Below are 12,090 nucleotides of genomic sequence, written 5' to 3'. Positions count from 1 at the left end.
AAAAATCCCAAAGTAAGTCACAACCCTTTTCCAAATTATACATTTTTTTAATTTATACTCCAGAAAATACAATAGAAAATCTATCTTAATTTTAGCACAATAGTTTGACACTGATGGCACGAGGAACAAAATATCTCTTCCGTCTGTCTGTGGAGCAGCACTTGGACAGCAGTCTATGTTTCAAAGTAAACATACGAGTATGCAGTAGAAATGCAACAATTCACTTTTCCCACGGCTGGGTTTAATAGTGTAACATACGGTTCGGTTTTTGATCAACAACGGTGGCATCCCTATTAGCCACGTTAGCGTATCCATGACAACACCAAACCAGTTTGACAGAGCGCCGTGTCCCTCTCAAAATCATTGCACCATTGTTAAACCCAACCAGAATTAATCCATATATATGTAAAGTGCTCCAGATTATAAGGCACCATGTCGTTTTTGTAAAGCAAAATTAAGGCTTTATATCGGGCCTCATAGTGCGGAAGATCCGGTACAGTTTCACCAAGTAATCTTGATCTTGAAATAAAAAAATGTAAAGAGAAATGCATTAGAAATTTTATTTTTTAAAGAAAATTATGTAAACATTAGGTAAAATCTTTTTATCTTTACTAGCTAAAAAAATTCTTGAGTGCATCTTGTTGCTCATGGACAAACAATGTCACATGTGGTCATGTAAAATAATAGGCCTTAAAAAGCTAACACATGGTTTTTTCAGTTAATCTGTGTAAGATTACAAAGGCAGTGGAGCTTTATGACATCCCATGGGCAGCGGCGGCAGCGTGGCGTGTGCATAGCGTAGGGTTTATTTTTAGTCCACGTGTGGCTCTTGTGACTTGTTGAATGCCAGTAAAGGTGTTTGGCGTCTTACACGCCGCTCTGTTAGACTCTGCCAAACCGCCCTGCACCACAGTGTCTGCTTGTAATGTCGATTCTAAGTGACTCAGAGTGACCCCATTAGAGCGGCACGGCCACACTTTCCATCCCCTCTTTTCAGCGCTAACAGAGCACTGTTTAGTTTATGAGCAATGTAAATACACTAACGATCATTCTGTGTAGGAATGAGAAAATATGTGTAGTCTGATGTCATTAAAGCCTGCGATGGTCTTAGTAATACCCATAAATCATACGGTTAAGTATCTTTTTCCAGGGGCAAAATATATTATTCTATTTGAACCGACAAATGAATTGGTTAGTCTTCTTTCTGACTCCATCCACAGTCAACCTATTCAATATTCTTTATTAGGGCCAGATGAGGTCAAGGAGAAGGATTTCCTTTCATTCGGTCCTGAAACACGGTACTAAAGAAAGAAATAAGACACTAATGACACTGATGAGGTTAGCTTTATCCAATTGTTGGTCACCACAGTCTTAAAGGAGTAGTTTGAGACTGACTGAGGCTTTTGTTATGTCTGAATTCCTTCACTACACACTATATAGTCCGTTCGCCATTCTGTATCGCTGTCCGAATCTACAATTCCAAAATCAAGAGCCCTAGAAATTTCCCAGAAGTCTCTGGTTGTGTCCAAATTCCCTCCCTGCTCCCTAACTACTAAAAACTAAATAGTACGGGACTATATAGTTATAGCTATATAGTTTGTGGATGACACAGCTGTGGTTGGATGCATCACCAACAACGATGAGTTCGACTACAGGCAGGAGGTGGAACATCTGGAGGGCTGGTGCAGAGACAACAACCTCTGCATCAACGTGAGGAAGACCAAGGAGATTATCGTGGACTTCAGGAAGGACAGACACCCCCTCCCCCTTTGTATGACACCAATATATCGGAATAGAGCTGTGAAAAAAAAAAACTGGAGAAAAATTCGGGAGATTTTCTCTACTTTGAGATTTCGCACCAAGTGTGACACCAGTGCAATTACATGCACTAGCATCGCACTAGTAGCAGCGAAACCTGCGTTGAGCGCATTCTTGAACGCTTCTCACATGCGTACATAGCATATTTATGAGGGCAGCAAAATGCAATTATGCAGTTATCGCAAGTAGCTTGTCAGAAGTCCGAGCTCTGTCTGCCCCTCTGCTCACAAGTGGGATCCATCTTCAGAGTTCTGAGTGCACTACATATCCCAGCAACCCCAGCAAACACTTCCTGGATGCCGCACACTTGGATCTCATTCAAATAAAGCAATATATATGTATTACTTAGGAGTTATCGCAAATGTTAGTATAATGAATATACTACATTTAATTCAAAAATGTTTTTGGTAAAAATGTTAACTGTTTTTTTAGAAAATTTTATAATTTTTTTTTTTTCGAGGAGCCCCATCATTAGCCTGAGGTACTGGCCATGTTTTACAGTAATTTTTCCACATCCTGTTTGAACACGTTTGCAGGATTTGTTGCTCTGTAGATGTTCTACATCTTCTTCTTTTTTACTGCTATTTGATTAACTAGCGGTAGTGTGCTAACGTTCTAACTTTTGCTACATTTTCCACAAATGCCACAAGGAATCTACAGTCCACAGAAATCAATGCTTTGGTGCAAAGTCTTCAAGAGAACGGCACACTAGGTTGTTAGATCGACTTGCTCTTTTGGCGAGGACAGACGCGACCACAGCTCACTGTCCTGTTTTGGTGGTTCCGTCACTCACCAGAACCAGCTCGGCGCGTCAAAGTCTCTACTTGTGCTTCTGGGATATTTTGCTAAGGAGGAGGCCTCTGACAGTACGTTACTATGAAGCCACCAACGTGGACGAAAAAAGCCATCAATGAATCAGTGGGGCTATATCAAATCGAGGTGTGAGTGTCATCACGTGGGGTGGGGGGAGTGCAGGGAGAGATCAAGTGATGGTGACGTTCCCCGCTGTCCGCCGCGGCTAAATGTGTCCTCTTTTTTCACACAGAGCTGACTGAGGTTATTCAAGGCCACAGTGTTCCCCTCCTCCTCCTCCTCCTCCTCTGCTGCTCTGTCTCCATGTCTTTCTGTGTCCACAGTCAGACATAGAGCTGGGTTTCTTTGTCTCTAGGTGCCAGGCCAGAGGTTGTGTGTTTTTGAGCATGCACATTATTTATGTTTGCGTGTGTCTGTGTGTGTGCCAGCTATAGCTGTCACTGCCGTCTCGACGGCTGCTTTATTTTGGCTCCAGTTGCTATAGCTACGCAGTGAGACTTTTGTCTGTGTCTGAAACCGGTGATTCAATCAGTGATGGCTGCAGCAAAAGGTGCGTATGTGCAGCCGAGCATGTGATGGGGTGCATGAAATGCAACAACAAAAAAGTCTAAACCATGTGTTTTTGTCTGACAAAATTGTGCAAAGTCATGCTTAACGTCCAAAAGTTCAAAATACAAAGTAACAACATTACATTTTTATCAGCTCAAGCCGGCGATCTCCCACCTTTAGTCTACATGTTTGCCCAGTGAGTAAAACTCAGCTTATCCCAGAGCATGTCAACAGTGGAAAAGCCAACAGCTCCACTTGAACAGTGTTCCAGTAAAGTTGCCAAACGTTCCTTTGGGGTGAAACAAGGGCCGCTTTGGACGAATCCAAACAATACTGCCTCTCACTCAGGTAGTCTCTGCTCAACCTAAAACATTGCTAGGTTTTATTGATTTTGTTTTTCTTTTATTTTTAACTCGCTGCAAAGTTTTCTTGCCATGACTTTTCCAGCACAGACACTTTTGCAGCTCCACGGGCGTTGAGTCAGTGTTTTGCACAAGGACGCTTCAACAAAAGCCGCGGCTATTTCTAAAATGCTGCAGTCGCTTGAAAAGAAATTGGATTGTTCATTCAAAATGGAAGAATTGGCGTCTTTCATCCGCTTTCACCTTAAGGACTTAACTGTTCCCGTGGAAAGGCGCTAACTGTAGAGGAAAATGTTCACGCCATTTTTGCTGTTCATGAGGTCTTTCGATTCTGATTTGAACATATTTTGTAGCAACTTTTGGTACAAACACACAACTGTGCAGCAATTAACGTCGTAAAGCTAAATACTATTTTTTCTTCAAAACGCGTTATATTATCAATCAATGTCAACCTTTTTAGAATTAGATTTACTTCATCTTATGTTGCATTTAAAACTGCATCATTTTGTTCACTATCAACCCTTTTTAAAATTCCTTTTTTGTAATAAAATGTTAACATTGTATGTCAAAGTTCTTGTTATACTGACACCTAGTGTTTAATGGTTGAACTGCACCAAGCTTGAGTCACTTTGGTTTCGTTTTTTAAGGGTTATGTCGAGAGGCAATACCCTCACATCCAAATATGGTCATATCTGGTTTCCAAAGAAGTAAAAGTGGCAGCTTCATCAAGTTTCGAACTATTTTCACAGCCCTTGGAAAAACTCCAGTTTGGACCAAAGCTCCTTTTAGATTTTTTTATGAAAAATGTCAACAACTATTGTTTTTTTGGTTCATGTACCTTTAAATGAATGCTATATGTGTCTTTTTACAGGGTGAATGCACATTAAATTAAATTGCGATCATTTATACTTTTAGTTTGAACAGAAGATCAGAATCAATAAAACAACGGTTAAAAACAGGAAGGCCAAAATCCGAATTCTGTCCCTACCTCCTACACCTACCTCTTCTTAGAGAGGTAAAAGAGAGATATGGAAGACTAAAGTTGTCGCTCATCATGAAATAAGTGAAGAAATGCATTTCTCCTTCCCCACAGATGTGCAAAGGGGATCACCCTAAGCTAGCCTCTACCACTCCCCCATTCTAAAACATTTCAGACACCACCACAGCTTCCAATGCTCCTACAACTGGAGGGGTAGGGAGTAGGAATTCGGATTCGGCCAAAGACTTTAAGAATAAGAATTGGTAAAGATCACACTCAAATTTGTTTCTGTTGACTTCCTGGTTAACTTCAGAAGTAAACAAAATATCAACATGAATGTCGTTTTGGATGATTTCAGAAAAAAATCCTGAAAATGTTTTGCACAGTTTGTACTGACTACAGTTCCAGTAGATGGACGACGAGAAGACAGTTAATCTTCTTTCTCTTTCGGCTTTTCCCATCAGGGGTCGCCACAGCAAATCATCCTTTTCCACCTCACTCCATCATGAACATCTTCTACCCTAACATTAGCCAACTTCATGCCCTCTGTTAAGACATCCATATATCTCCTCTTTGGCCGTCCTCTTGCCCTCCTGCCAGGCAGCTCCATCTCCAACATCCTTCTACCAACATATCCACTATCCCTCCTCTGAACATGTCCAAACCATCTCAGTCTGGCTTCTCTGACTTTGTCGCTAACACAGGCAACATGAGCCGTCCCTCTGATGTACTCGTTCCTTATCCTGTCTAACCTGGTCACTCCTAAGGAGAACCTCAACATCTTCATCTCAGCTACCTCCATGTCAGCCTCTTGTCTCTGTCTCACTGCTACCGTCTCTAACCCATAGAGCAGAGCTGGTCTCACCACTGTCTTGTACTCCTTTCCTTTGAGTCTTGCTGACACTCTTCTGTCACACAACACTCCTGACACTTTCCTCCACCCGCTCCAACCTGCCTGCACTCGCCTCTTCACCTCTTTTCCACACTCCCCATCACACTGAACTGTTGACCCCAAGTACTTAAACTCCCGCACCTTCTTCACCTCAGCCCCCTGTAACCTAACGCTTCTGCCTTGATCCCTCTCGTTCAGATGTATTCTGTCTTACTACGACTGACCTTCATGCCTCTTCTTTCCAGAGCAAACCTCCACCTCTCTAGCTGTTCCTCCACCTGCTCTCTACTCTCACTGCAAATTACAATGTCATCCGCAAACATCATGACGAGAAGACAGTTAATGAAGACACAAAAACAAGTTACAACCGCAGCCACAATCCGCTTCTGCTAATTTACACAAGTGGTTTGGTAGTGATTTTTACGCCGGAAGCCCTTCCTGACACAATGCTGTAGTTTATCCGGGCTGGGGACCAGCGCGGGGAGACCCAGACTAATCGAACCATCTAGTAGCTGGTTCCCTCCGAAGTTTCCCTCAGGATAGCTGGCACTCAAAGTCCCGCAGTTTTATCTGGTAAAGCGAATAATTAGAGGCCTATTCTCAAACTTTAAATGGGTGAGAAGGCCGGCTCGCTGGCTTGGAATGCGAGCCGCCTAGTGGGCCACTTGGGATGAACCGAAAGGCGGGTTAAGGCGCCCGATGCCGACGCTCATCAGACCCCAGAAAAGGGGTTGGTTGATATAGACAGCAGGACGGTGGCCATGGAACGTCGGAACCCGCTGAGGGGTGTGTAACAACTCACCTGCCGATTCAACTAGCCCTGAAAATGGATGGGGCTGGAGCGTCGGGCCCATACCCGGCCGTCGGCGGCGGTGGAGCTGCCGCGGGTGCAGATCTTGGTGGTAGTAGCAATTCTGCCACAGACTGCCGACATGTCCAGGAAGACCCCCGCCTTTACCCAAGAGTGGCCGGGATAGGCTCCAGCAGCCTCGTGACCCCGAAAGGGACAACGTGGGTGTAGAAGATGAATGAAGGAAAATGAAAGGAGAATATAAAAACTATTATGAATTAAAGTTCTCATTGTGAAGCATGAAGGTCAGGAGACGCTCTCTTCTGTGTTTCCTTGAACGTTCAGACATGGGTGATGCTGACAGGGACAAAAAAAAAAAAACACAGTGATCTAAACCTTTTGAAGTTCACAGTGATTAGGATCAGACAGGCGCCTCTCCAAGGTGACTGAAAGACCCTGCCATGGCATTGTGTGTGCTTTTATTTTTGTACAATCTGTGATTTTTCTCCTATTGCTTAACCCTGACAACTTGTGGATGTGAAAAGCAGCAGAGAAAATGTTTTTCGGCATCAGGATTGTGTGGATTTCTGCGTGAATCCGGAGCGAACCGAGCTCAAGGAAGAGGAGCAAAAAACATGTTGTCAGACGCCGCACAAGGTGAACACTCGCCACAAGGAGAATGTGTGTCAACAATGTGTGTGAGATGTGTGTTTGTGTGTGTTTGGCGTAGGGTGTGTGCGTGCTGAACTCTCGGCTAACCTCAGTGGCCCTGTGACCTCTCGCTCCAGGAAAAACAGTGGCAATTCCTCTAGAGAGTTCAGTGAAACGAGCCCGCTGACCACAGGCGTCCAGTTTAATGACATGGAGATTTAACAAAAGCTGTTCAAAACACACAAGTCTTACACATTTGGTCCTTTTTTTCAACTGTTTAATTTTCTTTTGTTGACATCCATGACTTCCTTTCATCTAACTTTACCTTTACTTGGGGTCAAAATCTCCGTTTTTAAATCGTACGAAGAGGAATATAAAAATGTATATGGTGGAAAACAGTCCTTGGACATTAGCAAGCCATTGGTTGATATTTTTGTTTATAAAATTGAATCTGCATTGACTAAGTGTTCTTAAGCTTGTGATTTTTATTATGTGAAGGGGGCAGACAGATTGATACGAAGGTGTTAAAGGCATTTGGTGAGTAACCTTTTAGAGACATTTCCATCTAAAATTATTGTAATGATTCATATTTTTATAATGAAAAAAAAAATACTTTCTATGCTTTAAAAAATAAAAAGATCTTCTAACGGCTGTAATATTGGTGGAATATTTAGTGCTTTAGTCACTATATATATATATATATATATATATATATATATATATATATATATATATATATATATATATATATATATATATATATATATATACGTATACATATGTATATATATATATATATACGTATACATATATATATATATATATATACGTATACATATGTATATATATATACATATATATATATATATATATATATATATATATATATATATATATATATATATATATATATATATATATATATGTATATATTCAAACAAATCACATTTGGATGGAAGAGATTCAGGCATTCGTAGTTATGCCTTTATTGTTACTGCTTGCACAATGAAATTGAAGCCATTTCCACTGCAAAGACAAAATCTAGCAAGTATAATATAAAGAATATCACTATGTACAATAAGTAAAAAGTGAACAATGGAAGAGTGCAAATATGCAAAATATGAAATGTGCAAATATAAAAATGTCTGTAATTGCGTGATATGTACATATATTGAGATGTCAGATGTGCAAAAACAGCAAGAGTTGACAGTTTACACAGGATAAATATTTAAAGCAGGTTTATACTTATACACTTATATAAACATTTACATTGGAATGTCCTGCTGCAGATTATATCTGTGCATTTTGGAGTTTAAAATCAACACTGCAGCTGTTTTTAGCTGAGGTGCCATTATTTATGCTTGGAAAAGCATAGCTTTACTCTTTGTCAATAATGATAGTAACATTGACATAAAGTTCAGGGGGAAATACTTTTTGGGAAAAGCCCCCCTGAAGCTTTTTGATCATGAAAGACAGAGATCACAATCTAAGAATTGTCGATTGCAACTTGCCTGTCTGAAATCCTTTTTGTGCTGTGACAGTATTCATGAAAACAAGCATATTTCCCATGATTCAACTGGAATGCCCTCTGTGATTGCCATTGCATTAAGTGAATCAAAATGACTAACACTCGTTTTTAAAATATTTCTTTCATGGCTTAGCGCTTAGTCAAGGCTGAGAGTGATTCATTCACAGAAACCTGTGGTTTGTTTCTCTGATTCATTTTCCACTGACTCGCTCTTTAATAATCAAAAAAGGTTTCATGGGAGAAGATGAAACACTTCCATCCTTCAGGAAGAGGAAGCACATCTGCAAAAATGCCTCCGACTAAACTGTTGGGACTTTTCGGAGTTTCCTCCTTCTTTTCCGGAATTTTTGCTAGGTTTATGGTCTCCAACAACACCCAACGAAATGCCATATACTAAACGGCAAAAACTCATTCTGCACAGTACATAAAAGAAGTGGGATGTTTAAGTTGTTTTCCATGTTTTCAGAACCGATGTTCTCTCATACAGGGACACTTCTTGTCTCTCAAAAAAGGACAGAACTTCATCCCACACAAGGTTGTTAGTCCTGATTGTAGTAAACAAAACTGTATATTATTAAATGTCTGCATCTCCGACTCAAAAAGTTTAATTCTATTGAGAGGTGATGGCTATTATGCTTCTTATGTTAGCCTCTTCATGCCTCCCAAAATGGACTTGATCACAATGGCAAACAGGACTATTCCTCTGAATCCCCCCCCCCCCCCCCCAACGTCCTCGCCAACGCTTGAACGTAAACACGGCCAACGCGACAACCCTTCCTGTTCGGATCCGGCACACGACCAAGCCTCTGGAAAAACAGGATGGCGGGACGACACGGGGGCACCCCACACTCTCTCCATTCTCTGCGGTTGAGAGTAGTACAGAGGAAGCCAACAGGAAGTCAGAGCCGATTGTTGTTGTTTTGTTTTTTTTCCACTCAGTTCGCTGCAGCAGCCTCTGTCTTCATAACAAAGAGGGCTGTGTGTTGCTGGACAACAACCCTGTGGATGTGTGCACATTGGGATGCTCCTCCTGAAGCGCGGGGCGGACGATTGGGTTGTTTGCGCTCAGCAGATGGGAATGGTGACCTTGAAACCTAAAAGATAACTGCAAAAAGTTGTGTTGGAGCGATATGTGTGTGTGTAATTTGTCTGTGAGGGGAAGAGCCCGATGAGGTCAGCGTGTCAGAGTCTGTCAAAGCCCTGAATAAACATTTACGGTAACCGATATTCATGCTGGTCTGTTTGTGTTTCTTATTTGTTTTGAATGGAAATGAAAGAAAAAAGGAGGTTAAAGATTGGCAGATAAATGTAAGGCAGGTCGTCTTTTAAGGCATGAGGTTAAGCCAAGAGAGGAGACTCTTTGGTTGGCACGGAAAGAAGTTAAAGAGGAGGAGCAGATAAGAGGAGGAGAGGGCAAGGGAGGTGAGGGTCACCCTAACATCAACAGGTGTTCCCGGGAAAGGAAAAAAAAAAGGGGGGGGGCAGGAGCTCCCGACTTTCCGCTGCAGGTTGGTCACGCAGATGCAAAACAAGACCATCCATCACCTCGACCCACGCACACGCCGGCGAGATGAAGGCCGCCAAATGAAGGAAAACCTGTGAGGAAAAAACATGCAAATAGACAGCAACTCTGACGCCAACTTGAGACCCAGGAACACAAATCAGCTTAACCCTTGTGCTATCCTAGGCACTTTAACATTGGGAGTTGGGTCATCTAGACCCACTAGACAGTGCTCTAAACCTTTTTTCTTTAATGATTTGTTTTCTTCACTGGTGTCCATGGATTACATGAAATCTTTCCACCTTTATCCACCTTTGTCGTGGTAGGGAGAACACGTCAATGTAAGGATCGGGTCATCTGGACCCCATAAGACAGCACAAGGGCTAAACAATATTTATGATGAGACATTTACATGTTTTTGTACTTTGAACTGCCAACACCGTTGAAGAAAGTGTGTCGACATAAATCGAGTTAATTGAACTTCATGAAACAAATATGTGAATGGATTTGCCAATAATTCTTGTTTATTTGTTTATTTCTACACATATTTAATTGACACCTGATTATCTTGCAAGAAGTACGAAGAATTTGGAAAACTTCCCTTGCACTGTTCGGTACGCAGGTGTGTCGGAGTCGGAGTCATGCTGGTTGAAGTTTTGGCTAAAGAATTCCTAGATCCATTTTAGGTCAGTGAATTGGCTCGTTAACTATGGAAGCGATTGTGTAGCATAATTAAAAATAAAAATCAAAACCAGAAATGCTTTTTCATTTCCAAAATGAAGCTGCATTTTTTTGACTCAAAATTAAAATGAAAAAGCAATCCGCCAAAATGATTTTCATTTCCTTCCTCAACACTGCTTATTCTGTCTCTTAATTAAAATGATAATGAAAATGGTATTTGACATTTCAATTTAAAATAGTTCACTGGTAAATGTGTAGCAAAATTCATTTACATAAGTCTAATTTGACGCTTAAAATGGATTAACAGAAATACTTTTTCATTTTCAAAATGAAGCTGCATCAAATGACTGAGTTTCTCAGATCTGCGCAGCAGCACTTCCGCCTTTGGCGATCTGGAGCTTCGGATCGAGTGGGTTCGCGCTCCGCTATGCGAAGGCGGCTGCCGAAGACAAAGCTTGTCCGCTAACACAAGCTAACACAAAGCTCCACTGCTCCTAGCATGTGTCTGTTAGCAGCGGACACACGGAGATAGCACTGACGTCATCGCCCAGCCTCCCCTCTGGAAATGCTAAGTCGAATTGAGATATGCGACAGTGTTCGCAGGGTGGATGTTAACATGAAAATGCAATCCCCTCTTTGCATTTTCCTTTTAATTATGACACAGAATAAGCAGTTTTTAAGTAGAAAATGAAAAAGCATTTTGAAGTATTGATTTTGATTTTTAATTATGCTATACAGACACTTCCATAGTCAACAAAAAATCATGATATGAATAGAATTATTGTTGAAATGAATCGCTACACCCATGAGAGGTGCAGAGAACGAGCGGTCGAACCTCCGATCGGAAGGTTGCAGGCTCCGCCCATGAATGTTTCAAAAGCTGTGTTTACATGGACACAAGTAGTCGGAATAAACGCCAGATCCAAATAAAAATGCGTCATGTGAACACGCCGTTCGGAACGTATTAGGCTAACCCTGAACCCTCCTTCTGGGTTGCGGTCGGTGCTTTCTTCTTCTGCCACACGTGTTTAGAAGATTATGAGCAGCGAACAGTCGCTTGAAAGTAACAATAATCAAAGCACGTTTAGAAGATCATCTCGATCTATGCAGCAGCTTTGTTTGCCGTCTGTCATGTCAAAATGATTTAGTCCAATCGAAAGTGCGGCGTATGTTAGAATCGGATAACGATCTTTAATCTGAACCCCACATTGCTCCTGGTGGTGACAGCTTAACGCCAGTATTAGGCAGCAGAGTGTGTACGGGTGAACGGGACTGTAACTGGAAAATATGCCATAAAGCATATTTACTAGAACAGTAATATGCTATTTACTATAAAGTATAAAATGTCTTTACTATTAATTTGCATATCTCTGATTTTGTAACGGGTTGTAAATCGTTTCTGCTATTAAATGTTTGCATATCTTCCGTACAGTAAAGTCTGACACACATTTACTATTGTTTAATAAAACATTGTCAAGAATATTGTCATATTCATACAAAATGTTCTTAATTGTTTCTCCAACAAG

The sequence above is a fragment of the Oryzias latipes genome, chromosome 23 (genome assembly GCF_053564925.1).
Source record: "Oryzias latipes strain Hd-rR chromosome 23, Olatipes_Hd-rR_3.1".
NCBI lineage: Eukaryota > Metazoa > Chordata > Actinopteri > Beloniformes > Adrianichthyidae > Oryzias > Oryzias latipes.
Note: the sequence above shows the minus strand (reverse complement) of the source record.